This window comes from Thalassophryne amazonica, chromosome 5, assembly GCF_902500255.1.
Source record: "Thalassophryne amazonica chromosome 5, fThaAma1.1, whole genome shotgun sequence".
NCBI classification, from domain to species: domain Eukaryota; kingdom Metazoa; phylum Chordata; class Actinopteri; order Batrachoidiformes; family Batrachoididae; genus Thalassophryne; species Thalassophryne amazonica.
The window spans coordinates 44141158-44162243 of record NC_047107.1 but is presented as its reverse complement, the minus strand read 5'-3'; the positions used below and the strand labels follow the sequence as shown (position 1 = coordinate 44162243).

Genomic DNA, 21086 nt, shown 5'->3' with positions numbered 1-21086 from the left:
CTTTTAGCTTGAACAGTGTTGGGGACCTTTAAAAGGAAACTTGAAATTTAGATTTTTTTTCCCCCCGCGCCCTAGCCTCATACACATGTAAGGCCCAATCTGGACGATTTATTTCAGTCTTTGGACGTATGACACAAGTGAATTTAGGGCATAGCCAACAAAAAATACGAGTACGAACTAGGGCACTGGGAGCAAAGAGGTTAAAATGCATCCTCTTAATTGTTTATGGCCATGTTTTTTGGCATGAAGAAAGTACTGCACACTTTTTGAGGCCCAATGTAGCTCCCTAAAGCGACTGTCACACTGTGATGGATTGAGAAAATATATGAGTGACAGATATGAAATTTGATATTGATTTCTAGGTCTGTTTTTGTCCTGTACAAGTCCTTTTTCTTATTTATGTCCATAAAGTCCAGTGGAAAGTTTATGCATGCTCAAAACTTTGAGTGGACAGCTGATGGAGAGCTTCACCCATTTAACAATTGAGTTTCTTATGCCTTTTTGTCCTGTACTTGTTCTACAGTCAATTACTCATTAGTACTCAAGTACTCATTTCACTTCTTATTCTGTGGTTGTCCATTTGTATGACCCGAGGATGGATTAATACTGAATATGAAATTGATAAAACAGTCCCCCAGTGCAAATATACCGGAGGCATAGTGGCTGAGGAATGGATGGCTTAGCGGACGGCAATCAGTCAACCCACACATGATTACATGTTAAGTACAATATAAGGACCACAAAAATAAAGGGTAACTGCCACTTAAGAAACAGATGGTTTTCTACTTTCTAGGGTTCCACCAGGGCATATAAAATGAGGTCCTTTCCTGAGGGCCTCAGTCCTTCATCAGCTTCTCTGAAGTGAAGACCTCAGAGGTCCCATGGAGTGTGCCCTCAGACTCCAGCTGCGGTAGCAAGCAGCCCTCCTACAAGCACAGCTGAACCTGAAAAATGCCAATATGAAATTTACATCTGTTTATGCAATAGAAGACAGAGGAGAAGGGGCCAGAGAAGAAGATGATGGTTTAGAGAATGGCTTAGCATCAGTTTGGACTGAATTACCAATGTATGGTCGAATTTCAGACAAAAGATGAGAAGTACTTTGTCAACTTCCTCAGAATGCCGCCAGAGATGTTTGGGGAGGTCCACAGGAGAGTCAGTCCCAGAATGACCAAGCAGCACACATGGTTGAGAGCTCTTATTGATCCCGGAATAAAGCTAGCCATCACACTGCGACACCTGGCATCAGCATCCAAGTACACCAACATGCGGTTTGCTCATCTCTGTCCGTGTTAGAGAGGTAAGTGAATATATTTCTATTTATTTTAGGACATTCGGCATCCATCACATGACCTGTCCAGGGTGCACCTGTATCACACCCTATGACTGCTGGGGTAGTCTCCAGCCTCCCCATGACCCTTACTTGGAGTAAGTGGGTACAGAAGATGGATGGGCCTGCATGTTTCAGGCCTGCATGTCAGGCCTGAAACACATTTCAAAACAATCAGACAAAGCATTTCAGGCGTTATTTTGTCTCATTCTACCTGCAAACACATCTTAAAGTGTACATCAGTATGGGGTTGTCATAGTTGCAGTTTTCATTTCAAATTTTTCCACACGTTCTCGAATGGAGAAAGGTCCATTCTGCAGGTAGCAGGTATGCCTTTGTAATGTGTGCAGAATGTGGTTTTCACTGTGTAATGGTCCAACCCAGATGCATCCAAGCCCAGAGTTGGCAACACTGCTTCTGGACAACATTAAAATAAGGCTTTTTTTTTTTTTTTTTTTGCACAGTAAAGTTCTAAGTGGCATTTGTGAATGTAACTCCATATTATAGTACTTCACAAATTATTCCAAAGTAATCCCTTGCCCATGTGGTTATATCAGCTATTGATGAATGATGGTTCTTTATGCAGTGCCATCTGAGGGAGCAGTGATCACAGGTGATCATCTTAAACTTGCAGCCTTGCCCTTTATGTACTGAAATTCCATCCGAATCCTTGAATTGTTTGATATCATGCACTGTAGCGGGAGAAATATGCAAATCAATTCCAATCTTTCTTTTTTCAACAATTTTCTTATTTTTGACAAACTGAAGATCTTCTGCCCAGCTTTGCTCCTCAAAGGCCCAGCTTTTTGAGGATACTGCCTTTACCTAATTACTAGCCATAAATTGCCTGGTCACAACTTTTCTTTAGAATGGGTTGCGGGCCGTAAATGAGGAATGTATTATGTTAATAAAGGAAGCTGATCACACAAACGATTAAATTTATTGGGTTCATACTGTCGGCTAGCAATAGAAGTCAAAGTAAATGTAAGAATAACTGCATTTTTAAATAATTTTTATGCATAGGTTTATTTTTCGCATTTTAGTGGCCAGTCTCCTCTGCGTAAGCCTGATCCTGTCAGATCTCAGAAGCTTAGCAGTGTGGTTCCTAGTTAGTACTTTGATGGGAGACTTCTTCAGAAGACCAGGTCCCGGGTGCTTATCCAGGTCACACTGTAGTTGCATCAGGAAGGGCATCCAGTGTAAAACTTGTGCTAAATACCCATGCGGACCTGTATCTATCTGCTGTGGTGACCCTTTGCAGTATGACATCTACCAGCAAAGCTTGTTGACGTGGACCTTTCAGGTGAAGTTTTGTATTTTTCCATGAGTGTTTGCTGCTATTTCTTTTGAAGTTCATTTTAAATTCAGCATTATTGTGTGTACAAGCATGGAGTACAGGTTGTGCCAAGTATGTCGTCAAGCTGCATCTGAGTATTGCATTATTTAAATACCACAGATACACTGGGAACAGGCTTTAAACCAGGTTTTTGCTGATTACAGTATCAGCACACCACCACTGTGCCTGACCACAAGTCCTTTACAGACTAACACACCCATGGGCAGATGAATGATAACAATTTACTCACTGTTTACACAACTTAGACACTCAGCATTAAAACCACAACTGTGTCAGGTGGAAACTGCTATCAGTACTTTTGTTCTGCTGTGTGCTATTTTTTGAAAAAGTGGAAGATGGGGCCTATACATTCAATTTGATTAACTCCTGTTGTATCAAACCAACCATCTTTTCCTCTTTTTCTTACTTGTTGTCATTAACAATGGAGCAGGTGTCTGCCTCATTATCTTTAAATTCTGGGTCTGTTTGGTGAAACAAAGGGCGAGCTGCCTGCGACCATATTGGTAACCTCTGTGCTACACTGTTGGTTTACTGGTGGGATTTAATGCTTTATGTACTGTTACAGTACTTCTGGCTGATTGATTTTGCTCTCTTTCTCTCTGTTTGAGGTGCTGTGGTTACTGTTGGGGAATCAAAGTCCAATGCCGGATGTTGGACCCATGACTGAAGGATAGGCCGATTACCTACCCATGAGTCTTGCTAAAAATGGACACCGAAATTGCACTTTGCATGCTGAACTTTATTTTTTAACTATATTGTGTTTTGCATGTTTGTCCAACTCTGTGGTATTTAATGTGAACCCTGGTATTGTTAAAATGGTATAAGCAGTGGGTCACCCATCTGAGTCTGGTCTGCTTGAGGTTTCTTCCTCAAAAATGCTAGAGGGAGTTTTTCTTACCACTGTCACCTATGTGCTTGTGCAGTGGGGTTGGTAAAGTTAGACCTTATCCATGTGAAGTACCTTGGGGCGACTTACGCTTTGATTTGGCGCTGTATGAATAAATTGAAATGAATGGAAAAAATACAGAAAAAAGTAGCTGTGGCACAACATAATTATGCTCAGACTGGAGGTTGAATAGCTGCTTATTTATTTGTCTGAAAACCATATATTATACAGTACTTTTCTGATAATAATCCCAGCCACACTTTCTTTTTATTCCAACAATCGTCTGTCTCTTTTTTTAGTTCCGTAACTCTCCACACACACAGTCCACGACGCAATTAATGTCACTCAGAAATTCACTCTCTATCTTTTCCCACTCCCTCTCTCTTTCCTTCTCATGCCATTTCATCAAATTCACCAGAAGAAATTACATGTGTAGGATGGACCAAAAAAGGTGACAAAGGTGTGATAGATACATGACGCAATGCAACCATAGCATGTGGATAACTGGCTTTATTCATTTTTTCCTAAACGTATTTGTCAAAAACAAACAAACAAACAAACAAACAAACAAACAAACAAACAAACAACAACAAAAAAAAGATGCACTTTTCACAAACTAAGCAGTTGTCAAAGTTAAGTACAGCACTCATTAGCAACATTTTAATATGACTAGGGTTGAAAAAAGTTAAATTAACTTTTCACACAAGAGCTTCCTGCTCATTATCAATGAAAAAGTTTATCTTCTGAAGTAGCACATTCTCTTCAGCATAACAAAAGAAAAAAGAAAAAGAAAAGTTTTTCTCCGTCCAACAAGGAACAATTTGGTGTTTCAGTCCCATGAATTCAATCATAATCCAGGTCAAAGTCTTGGAGAGAGAATTGTGCACTTCTCAACGCTCCAGTTTCAATTGCATCCGGGATCTTCTCTCGTTGACTTCAGGTACATTTTTACCTAAAAGAAAAAGTAAGGTAATTATTCAAACATGTCAAAATAGTTCCCCATACAGTATTTGAATTACATGTAGTACATTATATCTCTTTCTTACAGGTTATGGTAATAATAACACTTTTGTCATATGTTCTGCTGAACACAAAACTGTCTAGAAACTTTTTTTTCTGTGACAAACCACAGCTTGGGGGGTCACATTGTAATACAACCCCTGGCAAAAATTATGGAATCACCGGCCTCGGATGATGTTCATTCAGTTGTTTAATTTTGTAGAAAAAAAGCAGATCACAGACATGACACAAAACTAAAGTAATTTCAAATGGCAACTTTCTGGCTTTAAGAAACACTATAAGAAATCAAGAAAAAAAAATTGTGGCAGTCAGTAACGGTTACTTTTTTAGACCAAGCAGAGGGAAAAAATATAGAATCACTCAATTCTGAGGAAAAAAAATTATGGAATCATAAAAAACAAAAGAACGCTCCAACACATCACTAGTATTTTGTTGCACCACCTCTGGCTTTTATAACAGCTTGCAGTCTCTGAGGCATGGACTTAATGAGTGACAAACAGTACTCTTCATCAATCTGGCTCCAACTTTCTCTGATTGCTGTTGCCAGATCAGCTTTGCAGGTTGGAGCCTTGTCATGGACGATTTTCTTCAACTTCCACCAAAGATTTTCAATTGGATTAAGATCCGGACTATTTTCAGGCCATGACATTGACCCTATGTGTCTTTTTGCAAGGAATGTTTTCACAGTTTTTGCTCTATGGCAAGATGCATTATCATCTTGAAAAATGATTTCATCATCCCCAAACATCCTTTCAATTGATGGGATAAGAAAGTGTCCAAAATATTAACGTAAACTTGTGCATTTATTGATGTGTTTTTGCAAGGAATGTTTTCACAGTTTTTGCTCTATGGCATGATGCATTATCAGCTTGAAAAATGATTTCATCATCCCCAAACATCCTTTCAATTGATGGGATAAGAAAAGTGTCCAAAATATCAATGTAAACTTGTGCATTTATTGATGATGTAATGACAGCCATCTCCCCAGTGCCTTTACCTGACATGCAGTGCCATATCATCAATGACTGTGGAAATTTACATGTTCTCTTCAGGCAGTCATCTTTATGAATCTCATTGAAACGCCACCAAACAAAAGTTCCAGCATCATCACCTTGCCCAATGAAGATTCGAGATTCATCACTGAATATGACTTTCATCCAGTCATCCACAGTCCACGATTGCTTTTCCTTAGCTCATTGTAACCTTGTTTTTTTTCTGTTTAGGTGTTAATGATGGCTTTCGTTTAGCTTTTCTGTATGTAAATCCCATTTCCTTTAGGCGGTTTCTTACAGTTCGGTCACAGACGTTGATTCCAGTTTCCTCCCATTCGTTCCTCATTTGTTTTGTTGTGCATTTTCGATTTTTGAGACATATTGCTTTAAGTTTTATGTCTTGACGCTTTGATGTCTTCCTTGGTCTACCAGTATGTTTGCCTTTAACAACCTTCCCATGTTGTTTGTATTTGGTCCAGAGTTTAGACACAGCTGACTGTGAACAACCAACATCTTTTGCAACATTGCGTGATGATTTACCCTCTTTTAAGAGTTTGATAATCCTCTCCTTTGTTTCAATTGACATCTCTCCTGTTGAAGCCATGATTCATGTCAGTCCGCTTGGTGCAACAGCTCTCCAAGGTGTGATCACTCCTTTTTAGATGCAGACTAACGAGCAGATCTGATTTGATGCAGGTGTTAGTTTTGGGGATGAAAATTTACAGGGTGATTCCATAATTTATTCCTCAGAATTGAGTGAGTCCATATTTTTTTCCCTCTGCTTGGTCTAAAAAGTAACTGTTACTGACTGCCACAATTTTTTTTCTTGATTTCTTATAGTGTTTCTTAAAGCCAGAAAGTTGCCATTTGAAATGACTTTAGTTTTGTGTCATGTCTGTGATCTGCTTTTTTTCTACAAAATTAAACAACTGAATGAACATCCTCCGAGGCCGGTGAGTCCATAATTTTTGCCAGGGGTTGTAGAATAATTTGTATCACACCCCCATTGGCCCCAACTAACATCTCACTGAAACCTGTTCGTAATACTACTGTGTATGTAGTTTGTCAAAGTATAAGGAACAGCACTTGCTGTTGACTTTCTAAATGCACCATCCTGGAATGAAAGGAGTTCAGTCAGCTGAGAGTTCCCAGCATACTTGAAGGTAACAAAGGGCTTAACAATAGGTGCTGACATTAGTTCCCCTCATATCACACTGCACTTCCTTCCTATTGTCTCTCCTGGGCTTCTCACATGTATTGTCTTACATGATATCCTTAGAACCCGATAAGATGCCCAGTGAAGGTTTTTGTACTGAAGACACAAGCCTGGGAGTGTCTTAGGGTTACAGCTGCTTATTATTCTCTCATAGAGAGGACTGGGAAACTGCAGGGTCTGGGGAACGCCTTATCGTATCCCCTTTACACCCGGCCTAACCTGGGTTACCTGCACTTCCAGTCTTTCCTCCATTACTCCCGCCATACCTGACACTCCCTTCCTCCTGAAAGGCATTATGGTGTTGCATTTCCCTGTAACTATAGTGCTCACCGACAAACACGTATTCTGGGACCCAATATGAATGCAGTGGCTGTAGAAAACAGCTGGTGTCATTTGAGAACCACAATAACGGTGCTTGACTGGTTCCGTTTGAATCTTCAATGCATGGTGGCATTGTCTGCATCAGAAAAGAAAAATGGAATAATAGAGAAATGAAAGATGGAATAATAGCTGACATTGCTTTCAGATCCTGTAACATTAATGGAGGTGTTACCTTTAGCCTTCAGGCATCACAATACTTCAAAGATGCTCAGCCTGAAGTGATTCAAATTTTTTTTCTTTTTCTTTCAACTGCCTCTGCAGTTCATTAAATATAGTGAGGCAATATTTCATTGGGTACAAAGGTTAAAACATGAAGTTCTGGTCATTTAAAAAAAAAAAAAATCTAATACAAATTTGGGGTTTCTGAACAATTCACTCTTGAAAGCTGTGCTCTAGCCTCAGTGGTTGCTGAGATACAGCAAAGGATGATTTTACTGAGGTCAAGGATCAAAATATTTATTTAGAGCCATTTTCATGAAACCTGGCTGTTCAGAAATCCAGAGGCAATGAGGCAAAAGAAACAAAAACAGGTGATGTATAACTTCCACAGGGAACAACAGATCTGTATTTTGCATCTTCATTGTATTTCTGTGTTTTTATCGTACTTTGTTGTATTGAATGTATGTGGCTGTGAAGACAATGTACGTTCTTTCTAGAGAGGTGATGGTCTAGTGGTTAAGCATTGGGCATCAGACCAGAGGATCCACGATTCAATACCCAGCCAGACCAGAAAATCACAAAGGGTCCTTGGGCAAGGTCCTCAATCCCTAGTTGCTCCTGATATGTAGTGAGTGCCTTGCATGGCGGTGTCCTGACATCAGTGTGTGAATTTGCATGGCTGAATGTGAGGCATGATTGTAAATTGCTTTGAGTTTCTGATGCAGATGGAAAAGTGCTATATAAATGCAGTCCGTCTATTTACAGTGCATCTGGAAAGTAATCACAAAGCTTCACTTTTCCACATTTGTTATGTTACAGCCTTATTTCAAAATGGAGGAAATTAATTTTTCCCCCTCAAAGTTCTACTCACAACACCCCATAATAACAACATGAAAAAAGTTTTTTGGAAATGTATTAAAAATAGAAAAGCTATTTTTAAATAAGGTCTGGGATCTGGCTGGGCCACTTAAGGACATTCACAGAGTTGTCCTGAAGCCACTCCTGTGACATCTTGGCTGTGTGCTTAGGGTCCTTGTCCTGCTGAAAGATGAACTGTTGCCCTAGTGTGAGGTCAAGAGCGCTCTGTAGCAGGTTTTTATCCAGGATGTCTCTGTACATTGCTGCACTCATCTTTCCCTCAATCCTGACTAGTCTCCCAGTTCCTGCTGCTGATAAACATCCCTACAGCATGATGTAGCCACCACCATGCTGCACCGTAGGGATGGTGCCTGGTTTCCTCCAAACATGACACCTGGCATTTATGCCAAAGAGTTCAATCTTTGTCTCCTCAGACCAGAGAATGTTGTTTTTCATGCTCTAAGAATCCTTCAGGTGCCTTTTGATAAACTCCAGGTGGGCTGCCATGTGCCGTTTACTAAGGAGAGGCTTCTGTCTGGCCACTCTACCACACAGGCCTGATTGGTGGATTGCTGAAGAGATGGTTGTCCTCCTGGAAGGTTCTCCTCTCTCCACAGAGGAACGCTGGAGCTCTGGCAGCGTGACCATCGGGTTCTTGGTTACCTCCCTGACTAAGGCCCTTCTCTCCTCATTGCTCACTTGAGATGGACAGCCAGTTCTAGGAAGAGTCCTAGTGGATCTGAACGTCTTCCATTTATGGATGATCGAGGCCACTCTGCTCACTGGGACCTTCAAAGCAGCAGAAACACTTCCACAGATTTGTGCCTTGAGACAATCCTGTCTTGGAGGTCTACAGACAATACCTTTGACTTCATGTTTGGTTTGTGCTCTGACATACACTGTCAACTGTGGGACCTTATATGTAGACAAGAGTGTGCCTTTCCAAATCATGTCCAATCAACTGAATTTACCCCAGGTGGACTCCAATTAAGCTTTAAAAACATCTTCAAGATGATCAGTGGAAACAGGATGCAGACCCGGCGCCACGAGGGGGCGTTTGGGGGCGACGCCCCCTCATGTCATCAACCCCGCCCCCTCAGATATGAGAGTTATCAAAAATAAAAAGAAAAAAGAAAAAGAAATACTGGAAAAATAGCAAAATATTAGTTATTCAATAATATCACGTATTTAACAAATAAACCAAATTAATAAGCTAAAGTAATTAATTTTAAAACAAACGGATATGGCGTGTTGTGTTAAAGCGATTTGATAAGTTGAGGGTTGTGCTTGTCAGTGCGGCAGAGGGCAAGGATCCTGAGTCCAGCGATTACGGCAAGGTGGACGAACTAAAGCATGCTCGATTTATTCAAGCAGTGTCAGAGCTGGAGTTCCTGGGATTCGTTAAGTCCACCAAGCAAAAGGCAGATCATGGAGCACAACTCACTTGGGGAGGGTGTTAATGCTGCGTTTACACATAACGACAAGTCACGAATGTCATTTTTCTGTAATTCGTGACACATTCCTGACATTCTTAATGTGACTTAACGCATTAACGCATTAACGACTTAACGAATATGTTTCTTAATAGTGCGTGTTGGTGTGTGATATTCTTGATATTCGTGCAGCATGTTTTTGCCTGTCAAAAAATCTTCCACGAATGTCACACACCACCCTCATTTCGTCTCACGTCGTGGAGGTCACAACTGAGCATATTGATCCGTCTTGATGAGTATTGATCCTTAATAGAACGTGACAACGTTTGTAGTGGTTCCTGTGATGGTTCTTGGAGCCCAAACTGTCATGGGTTATTACGAAGTGACACGGAAACTGTCAAGTTTTGACACGATTTGTAACGCGGCGTCACATTTCACTGCGTGCCACGACGAATCAGTTTTCTGTCACGTGCGCACAATTAAACTCGGCTCCAAGTGTCGTTCCACAGTTCCTGCTGAAGGTCCTCAGGACGCTCCTGCAGGTGTTCCACCTGCTGTTGTAACCGATGAGCAGGAGAACGAGTCTGAGCCAGAGGAGCGAGAAGAGACTCACGTGCAACCAGACATCTCTGCACCTCCTCCAGTCCGGTGGAGGAAGAAGCGCGCGCACAATTAAACCCTGCTGCACCGCATTCAATTTGATTGCTGACACCAAGTTGGCTAAAAGTCTAATTTCAGTGCTCTTCAGTGCGCTCCTGAAGGTGTTTCACCTGCTGCATGTGCCTGATGTTTGGGAAAATGCGCGAGACGAGATCCGCATGAAGCCACACATATGGCTCTGTCCTCCTCCTCCTCTCTGCACCACTCCATGGCACAGAGCCCAACTACGCATGCAGTCACAAAGTTCTTCTGAAAAACTGGAGCGATCTGAATTCGGTTGGATGAATATGGGTGTGTGTGTGGAGACAATTCATCTTGTTCACAACGTGACAGAACTTAACGATGCGCTGTTATGCGCAATAGCACGCAACAACACAATTCTCAGGTGTCAGGTGTCCTCAGGAACTGCTGCAACCTGTTACCACACGTTACAATTAATGGCACGTGTTGCTGGAGAATTATCAGGAACCATTACGCACGGTCAAGAATAGTGTTCCGTGTAGTTGCGCCATGGAGTGGCGCACATGACCAATTGTGCTGTGTTTGCGCTTGTGATGGAGGGCTGTATGTGGGGTTAATCTACTGTCTCGTGTCATTTCTCAGATCAGTTGTTGGTTTGGTTTTGTGGTATGCAGATCACTTGACCGAGGGTCTATACGTTCAAATAATAATTAAAAACTAGGACTGCAAGCAGTCATATACGGGCCCTCATTCCGCGTGACTGCCTAGCCAGGCCAGTGAGTGCCATTGTGACCACATGTGGGCATGTGCATGCAGGGGCAACCACTCATCACACAGTTAAAATTTTAAACAAATCACACAATGCATCAAGGAGTTATGACATGTTGATTGTTCATCCACTAGGGGGCGCTCAGTGTACAAACAGAGGGGCTGGGTGTGTTCAGGGGCCAACCGTCGTCATACATGTGAAGTTTCAAGTCAATCAGGCAAAGCATGAAGGAGTTATCATGACTTGATGTTCCATGGCAAAGGGTCAAAATGGCGGCACCATAGCGGCCACACCCTTCAACATAGAGAAAAGCTTTCGATAACTTTTGGTCAGTATCATCTTTGGATGCTGTCAAAGAAATTTGAAGTGCATTGGACAAAATCCCTAGGAGGAGTTCGTTCAAATACAACATGTGGAAATCACGCCAAAATGAGAAGAAAACTCAAAATGGCCGACTTCCTGTTTGGAGTAGACCCATGGTGCAAGAGACTTTTTTGTACGTCTATGGAAGTCACACATGTGTACCAATTTTCATCTCCCTACTCCAAAAAAACCCCTATGGGGAGGGGTTTTGAAAGTTTCAAGGGGGCGCTATTGAGGCATTTTGCCCCGCCCATGGGCGACGCCCCTATGAATTGTAAGAGGTTGTCATGCTCGACCTGTGTATCAATTTTCATGATGATGTGACAAAATTAAAGCCGTCAAAAGGAAGAACGTAATTTCATGGCGAATGGGCAATATTCGGCATGCCGCCACATGGACGCCGTTACTCGTAACTTCACGGTGTTCATTGCCTATGTTCATCAATTTGTTCTGCATGCTTTAGAAGTGGAATGAAGTTGATTGGGTTAAGTATGTGACATCAGGACCTGTTAAAGTAAAAATAGGACATTTCCCGCCACCACCGGGGGGCGCTATGGCGCAGGTGGGAACCTAAGATATGTAGACGTTCAGGGCGGAGCCCTCATCATGTCCAGCAAGTTTGAAGGATCTACGATGAAGTATGTGGGCGTGACAGCCGTTTGAAGTGAAATGGCGTGCTCCGAAAAGCTCGCCAAAGTTTGACGACCCCTAGCAGCCACCACGCCTTTTGACTTAATTAGAATCTTTTGATAACTTTTGATCACCATTGTGTTGTGATGATTTTGACCAAATTTGAAGACGATCGGATGAAATCCCTAGGACGAGTTCGTTCAAATGTAAGTAGTGGAAATGGCCAAAAATGGCAAAAATTTGCTCAAAATCGAAACTTACAATCAAAATGGCTGACTTCCTGTCGATATTTCACCATGACATGTGGGCATGTGCATGCAGGGGCAACTACTCATCACACAGTTAAAATTTTTAACAACTCACACAATGCATCAAGGAGTTATGACATGTTGATTGTTCATCCACTAGGGGGCGCCCAGTGTACAAACAGAGGGGCCGGGTGTGTTCAGGGGCCAACCGTCATCATACATGTGAAGTTTCAAGTCAATCAGGCAAAGCATGAAGGAGTTATCATGACTTGATGTTCCATGGCAAAGGGTCAAAATGGCGGCACCATAGCGTCCACACCCTTCAACATAGAGAAAAGCTTTCGATAACTTTTGGTCAGTATCATCTGTGGATGCTGTTAAAGAAATTTGAAGTGCATTGGACAAAATCCCTATGAGGAGTTCGTTCAAATACAACATGTGGAAATCACGCCAAAATGCCAAGAAAATTCAAAATGGCCGACTTCCTGTTTGGAGTAGACCCATGGTGCAAGAGACTTTTTTGTACGTCTATGGAAGTCACACATGTGTACCAATTTTCATCTCCCTACTCCAAAAAACCCCTATGGGGAGGGGTTTTTGAAAGTTTCAAGGGGGCGCTATTGAGGCATTTTGCCCCGCCCATGGGCGACGCCCCTATGAATTGTAAGAGGTTGTTGTGCTCGACCTGTGTATCAATTTTCATGATGATGTGACAAAATTAAAGCCGTCAAAAGGAAGAACGTAATTTCATGGCGAATGGGCAATATTCGGCACGCCGCCACATAAGCGCCGTTACTCGTAACTTCACGGCGTTCATCGCCTACGTTCACCAATTTGTTCTGCATGTTTTAGAAGTGGAATGAAGTTGATTGGGTTAAGCATTTGACATCAGGACCTCTTAAAGTAAAAATAGGACATTTCCCGCCTCCACCGGGGGGGCGCTATGGCGCAGGTGGGAACTTAAGATATGTAGACGTTCAGGACGGAGCCCTCATCATGTTCAGCAAGTCTGAAGGATCTAAGATGAAGTATGTGGGCGTGACAGCCGTTCGAAGTGAAATGGCGTGCTCCGAAAAGCTTGCCAAAGTTTGACGACCCCTAGCAGCCACGCCTTTTGACTTAATTAGAATCTTTTGATAACTTTTGATCACCATTGTGTTGTGATGATTTTGACCAAATTTGAAGACAATCGGATGAAATCCCTAGGACGAGTTCGTTCAAATGTAAGTAGTGGAAATGGCCAAAAATGGCAAAAATTTGCTCAAAATCGAAACTTAAAATCAAAATGGCCGACTTCCTGTCGATATTTCACCATGACAGTAAGAGACTTTTTTGTGCATCCTGGCATAAATATGTGTACCGAATTTCGTGAGGCTACGACGAAAAAAGCCCAATGCGGGGGGTTTTTGAAAATTTCTAGGGGGCGCTATTTCGCGATTTTTCTGCAACCATGTGCGACGCCCCCAAAATATCGAATTTCGGATCCGGCCGGACGATAGGAAGAGGCCGAAATTTCGATTTCAAAAGTGGCAATAATAATAATAATAATAATAATAATAACAATAATAATAAACAGCGCAATTACAATAGGGTCCTCATAGGACGTTGCCTACTCGGGCCCTAATAATAATAATAATAATAATAATAATAATAAACAGCGCAATTACAATAGGGTCCTCATAGGACGTTGCCTACTCGGGCCCTAAAAATTCTGTCATCACTCTTTACTCTTACTCAGTCAGTCCCTTACAATGGTGTAGCCTAAATACGAGCTTTCCAGGAGCGCACCCAATTCATTACGCACGCTCAGAGGCACGTCTCCTCCGGTGAGCATTTTTTTTGGGGGGGGGGGGGCGACCCCGCCCCCTGTGATAAACTCATCGCCCCCTTAATAGTTTTTTTCTGGTGCCGGGCTTGACAGGATGTACCTGAGCAGAATTTGGAGCTTCATGAGAAAGGCTGTGAATACTTAGGCATGCACATGTGATTTTTTTTTTAATTATTATTTTTAATGAATTATCAAAAAATCTCAAAAAACTTTTTCACATTGTCATTATAGGATATTGTGTGTAGAATTTGGATGAAAAAATAAAGAATTGTATCCATATTGGAATAAGGCTGTAACATAACAAAATGTGTAAAGGTGAAGCACCTTTAATACTTTCCCGATGCACTGTATCTAATCCTGCTTAATGTCATTATAAACTGATTCAAGAAGCTCTATTTTCTGTATTACAATGAGGACAATCCCAAAAAATCTACTTCTAATACTGTAATCACATATTGGCAGCATGCAGTAGATGGTATTCAAGGTGCTTTGTTGTTTTCAGTGAGAGGACAACAGAAAATTCCAACACTACTAGCAGTGAGAGCAGCAGCCACACATCGTGACAGTACATGCTATTGAAAGGTAAAAACCTTTTCTGCTTGCCATAACAACAAAAACAACCTGGAACATGATCTTTCTCTGTATATTACTGCTGTGTGGCAGTTCCAAGAACATCAGTTGGAAAAACCCCATCATGCAGACTGTTAGCTTGATTCCTTTCAAGCATGCAGAGAAAGAGATGGGGAACATTGGTACTCGTACAAGTGGTTTCCCCAAATTTTGGTAAGAAGTCAGTCACATTCATTCAACAAGTGAAAATCTCTGAAGAGCCTAATTTATTTCCAGAATCTGCTGGTTACTGAAATCTGGTTCGTCAATAAATGTAGTTGTTTTTGACCGTTACCATGACAACTGTGCCTGTGCTCCGCTGAAGCTAGTAGGAAGGTATAACTTGCAAATAATTTTCACAAATATTAAAATGCTGCAACTAGCACTTCCTGAGATGCAGCATAATGTCTGTGGAAAAGCACAAATGGACAGGCAGAAGACACAGTGCACTGTGCCATTTTTATTTATTTATCTTCTCAGTTTTTGAAACTGTTCTTTGATTAGCTGGATCGGTACACAGGTCAGACAGTTCAGCTGCTCAGGATTATAATATATGCAGCATTAAAATATATTTTCCAGCCTTGTCTTTCTTCTATTTTTCTTGGCCTTTGAAGTCTTATTCTTCACGTCTGGAAAGCAGACACATCCCTTCCAAGATACTATAAGTGAGCATCTACCAGCAATTTTGTTTTGTCATTTATACAGAATGTACAAAAGGATTATTTTTGGCTGGGCTGTCTTTCTCAACAAATTTCTCTGATATTTGCCTGACAGCACAGAAGCCTGTGAGGATAGCAGCCTGTACCTTCCACATCCAAACTCCAAAGGAAGAAGGGAGGAGTGTTCACACGGCCACGCCGGTTCACAGCAGCTCAAGGGCACACGCTGCCTGTCAGTGTGCGGCAGCTGATCTTAGACAAAGCTTCATGTGGCGCTCTTCTCTGCATCCCCCTTATCTTCAGTGCTGATGCAGCACTTTAATGCCAAATATATAAGGATGTCCACAGTATGTGTGTGAGTGCACACTGGGACTTGGACTTTGAAGGTTCACCTGCATGTCTCCAGAATTTTATTTCCCTTCGCTTGTCTTGGAAGGTCCCTAAATGAACATTGCTGGATGACACATGGAGAAGGTAGAAAATGGTTGCTCTCTCGGGGTCAAAATCTAAAAGCACATGGCAGTTTTGTCTACAGTTATCCAGTTATGACATTATAAGTAAAAGCTCTTACAGTAAGAGCAAAAACCATAGTGTTTTGGAGTTAGGTCTAGACCAATCCTGTTCCTGGAGATCATTTGCCCTGTATATGTTCCATATTGTACACAGCTGATTAGTCAAGTCTGGTGTTTTGTAAATGTTGAGCAGCTCAGCACATCTGTGGGTGGAACAGGCAGAGTAGGAGAACATGCAGGTCAGGTGATCTTCCATGTGTGAGTCTATGTATAGTTCCTTGAAGTGGCTTGCTTTGTCATTTAGTACTGTATAAATTAATGGAACTGATTTGAAAAGGGATTTTTTTTTTCTGCTATCAAACAATTTCCTTTTCTTTCCTTGGTTCTCAGTTACAACATTTTCTCACCCGGGTTTTGATCCTGTTAACCGAGGTAGGCTTATTGGCCATGTGCACCAAGATGAAACTAAGTCACTTCTGATTCATGAATGTAAATTTGAAATTGGCACAGAATGCCAAATGTGTTTGTTCTGGTCAGAAATCAGAGAATAGCAGAACCTAAGGAGCAAACTGTGATGACACCACATATGCCTCCCGCCACCCAGAGAAAATCCTCCAACATATAGCATGCAGGAATGTTACACATTTTTGCTTACAGGATAAACATAAAATATACAGAAGGAAGTAGGATGGATGTAAACAAGATACCTTAAAGAGGTAGTGAATATAGTTTCTTTGACAAGCAGCAATGTTAAGGGCCCCTTCAAACATAGTACGAATGCGGTCGAATTGCCCCACGAGTGTGGCTTTGTAAACAGACACAGTGACACGTTGGTGTGTGCGCTGAACTGACAGGAGGTGTGGCCACCCACAGAAATGGCTGTGGAGATATGTGGTTCTGGATGTCACGGCTGGGGAACACGTACCGTGTTTGGACGGACATGAATGTCTGTGACCATGGGTCATCTACAGAGGAACAGACAGATCATACTTGTACTGTCCACTTGATAAGAGGGATTCAATAAATGCTCATACTGTGTTCCCGTGTGCACAAACCATTGCAGCATGTATTTTTTTATTTTTTATTTATTTTCCTTCACAGCAGCTGCGTGATGTGTAACCACATGTGTAACCACATCACGCAGCTGCTTGCACTGTGTTCCCGTGTGCATGAACCATCACAACGGCATTGTGTACACCTGCCCGTTGGCTCAATGTTTTCGTGGTTCGCTCATATGAGCTGTACAGCCTTGAGTGGCCCTGAGTTGTATTTATTCATACTATGTGGGAAGGGGCCTTAAGCTTTCAATTACCAGCTTACCTGCACAGAAATGTAGATGTTGCAAGAGAGTTTCATTTAGAACAGACTAACAGGTCTTTGCAACTCAAAATTTTAGCAAGTCCTATTTCTCTCCTCATCCAAATCTCATGAGGGAAGTGGGTAAACATATTTGCTTCACACTTTGTAAATACCCGTTTGGGAAAGTCTGTTTAAGTGCTTGCTAAAAGATGCTTTTTAATCCTGATACTGTTGCACCTTTGCATCACTTGTGGCTGACACAAAGAGACATGGGTACACAAGCAATGGAGTGGGATGTTAATGTACTGATGTGCTCCCCCACAGCCTCCCTCCCTCATAATAGTGCCTTGTCTATCCTGCACAACAGGCATGATCCATGAATAATTGATGAATCTGTGATCCATCAATAAATAAAAAAAAATTGTAGGGTTTCTGGGTTGGCCATGATGCAGGCACAGTAAACTGTGCCAACATGGAAACAATGAGAGCAGCAGTTTTTGGGCTTCAAAACAGTCTTGTGGGAGGCATAGATGGCTTTCTTCAGTCTTGCTCCAGATCATTGCTACACAATGTGCCCGGTGAATGTGAATGTTATACACCTATTCCACAGGTCACCTTTCTACTACAATTGCCCACAATCCAAGAAAAAAAACAAAAACAAAAACGGGATGAAACAGCTTAATTTGGCTTCCTTCCAAACAGGCTGGTTTATAAAGTGCAGACCTGGCAACCCACCCAAAAACAAAAGTAAGGAGCTGTGCCCTCAACCAGAATCGCAACAAATACTGCTTCAGCTCCAAATTTTAACCCGACAGAGCTTGATCAAACAAGTTTCAATCCGTACTCACTAGGAATACACTGTACATTGGCCGCCCTCGATGTCGCCCAAGTGACATCCTGGGCACTACATTTGTGATGGCCGCATGAATGGGCTCGAATTTTCTAAGTGCCCTGCTACTGCTGTTGGAAGTTTGATTGTGGCTGAGTGTGGGTCACATGGGCATTTGCCCACCATTCACCCTCATTCGGCCACTGGTGTGAAGGCTGGCTCGATCGCGACATTGGGCCAGGGTTCGACATGAGCAATCATTTCGTGCAGCCCCTTGACCGTGGTCTGAATGGTCCGACCTGTGTACGACATGCAGTACGAATGTTGCGACTATGGTCAGATGGCACTATGACCTCATCTTGACCGCTATTTGAATGGGTTTCCAGCACGAGTGCAACACAAATGTGTTGTGCATGTGCTGTGGCCAAATGGTTGTGCCGACTGCTGTACAAGACGTTTGAGTGCGGCTCAGATTTTTCACAGGTGCCATTTGAATCCTCCTTTGTGCACCATTCGGCCTCATTCGTGTTATGTGTGAAGGGGCCTTTAACTTTGTTGTTCTCTGATCTGAGGAATGAAAGCTGCTCAGTGGCACATGTACATAGATGAAATGTCTGTTGAATGCTTTTCAGACCAAAATAACTTGCTTTAATAACTGTCAATGTTGTATCTCAAATGTCATACATATCTCTGACAGAATCAATTGATTTATGATGTTTTTTATCCAGAGTTTAATATTCAATGAGCAGATTTGAAAATGAAATGGTCTTGGATCCACTCACTCACTCATTCATCTTCAACTGCTTACTCCAATTAATCACGGGGGGCTGGAGCCTATCTCCCAGCAGTCATAGGGTATGATGTGGGGTACACCCTGGATAGGACATCAGTCTGTCGCAGGGCCACATATAGGCAAACAAACACATTCACACCCGCATGCACACCTATGGACAATTTAAAGTTTCCAGTTCACCTAACCTGCGTGTCTGTGGATGTGGGAGGAAGCCAGAGCACCTAGAGAGAACTCACGTAAACATGGTGAGAACATGCAAACTCCACACAGAAAGGCCACGGGTGGGAATTGAACCCATGACCTCCTTGCTGTGAGGCAACGGTGCTAACCAGTAATCCACTGTGCTGCCCGTCTTGGATCCAAGAAGCTAATTATTATCAGTATGTTCACGATGCCCCAAGTTCATACACCGCACAGTTTATTTTTATACATTAAAATATTTCAGCAGTTGTTTTTAAGAGTGATTTTTATTTATTTATTTTTGGTCTTCATTGTTTTTGTGTTTCTAAGAGCCTGTGTATGTGTTTTGCGATTTGAGGAGAGATATTTAAAAATGCATGTGTTTAAATGCAATTAATTTAGATTAATTAATTGCAGACTTTGCAATTAATTAGATTAATTTTGTTAATTGCTTGACAGCACTAATTATTATTATATTAGTGCATAACGTAGTGCCTGGTGTTGTCTCAGATTGGATAACACATTGGATTATTTGTATGCTTTGCTCTGGCTTTCTCAACAGTTTTCACTACAAATTTGACACTGCATGAAGCGACAGCTGCAGAGAATAAAACATCTGTAGTCACAACTAAAAGCGTGCCACAATTTATCTAATGTAGGCTTCAAAGGCAATATGATGATCTCTACACATTCATGCATTCATTCCATGAACAAAACTTATCACTTACTATGGTACCTGCATACACGCATGCATCACGCATGATCCATACATGTGTATGCATTCACAGCAAACGACATGTATGTAGGTTAATGGTATATGTATGCATAGATATGCATCTACTATTAGGATAGATATGCATCTTTGCTGTATGTGTAACATTTCTTTATGTAAAGTATATTGTATGCTCTCATGCTGGTGTGCCTACATATTACTTAGCAATTCACATACACATTCAAAAATGTAGAGAGGAACATGTACACAGATGCACAGACTTGAATGTGAAACATGTTCATACACATGACTGACAGACACCACACATTGCCTCTCTGTTCTAGCCCTCTTTCTCTCTCCTTCCATGCATCTGAACCTTTGGGAGACATAAGTCAGGTATTCTTTTTTATCTGTCAGTATGGTTGGAAACAGACATGTTCAGAACATACAATGGCCTCAACAGGACCGAGGAGGCTCTATGTTTTGTATGCTTGAAGCACTGCATTATCTCCTAAGTGTCTAGCAACTCCAGTATAGTAAATAATGGATGCTCCTCTTCCTCCTGAAAAACTCCTCTTTCGCTGCAGGGACTAGTCATGGTTTACCTGCATAAATGCCCTTTCTGTGTCTTTGGAGAAATAGATAGCGCTAAAGAATGTGGGTCAGATGATTTCATTAACGCGGTATTTCTCTGTCTCCTTCAATCAGCCATTTGACAAAAGCAATGTCACTCAAAATGTCTTACAGACACTTTTACGCTGAATTCTCGGAGAAAAAGGATGCACATTGTGAAATATAGGCCATATAAGAAGAGGGCAGGAACAGTAATGAGTGAAAGGACAGAGCGTGCAGTCACCTCTGAGATCAGATGAATATCCTTGACGTCTTTAGCCTGGAGACTCGTGCCATTATTTGTTTCTGGGTCACCATCTACGGGGTCACCATCCAACCTGAAAAACACACGCGGGATATAATGAGTGGAGCTGCAGATGCATTATATACCAAGAAATGCACATGAGTGAGGTGCACTAGTCCTTTGTGAGTCACTGGGTGGTGTTGTTTGACCTACTTGTTCTTCTTTACATTGTTAAGTCATAAACTCTAAGTAAGAGTGGATAGGATCACAGTGTTCCTGTATGTAACTAACTCTCTTTGGTTTCCCTTCCCTGTTCATTCCGGGGTTACATCGAAAGAGTTTCAGCTATTGTGAATTATTTACTTGATTCACTACTGGGCCTTTTAACCCCCTCAGCAAATGAATGGCAGTCTGGGTTAGAAATACACTCCCATAGGATCTGGGTTTGATTGTACTTGTGTGTGTGTGTGTGTGTGTGTGTGAGTACATGTGGGCAAGGGCGTGTGTTATAAAACAGTACATGACATACGAGTCAACTTTACTTCT

At 41.8% G+C, this 21086-nt stretch overlaps 1 long non-coding RNA gene across 3 annotated transcripts in view; it reads right to left on the bottom strand.

Annotated features, from left to right (window-relative positions):
* Positions 1 to 4373: 4373 nt before the first annotated feature.
* Positions 4374 to 21086, bottom strand: part of LOC117510388 — a 125037-nt gene continuing 108324 nt past the window's right edge. For all 3 annotated transcript variants that reach the window (XR_004560707.1, XR_004560706.1, XR_004560708.1), the window contains 2 exons: positions 20541 to 20634; positions 4374 to 4525 (listed from right to left, as the gene is read on the bottom strand). This is a non-coding gene — a long non-coding RNA (uncharacterized LOC117510388). The remainder of the gene's footprint in view (positions 4526 to 20540; positions 20635 to 21086) is intronic.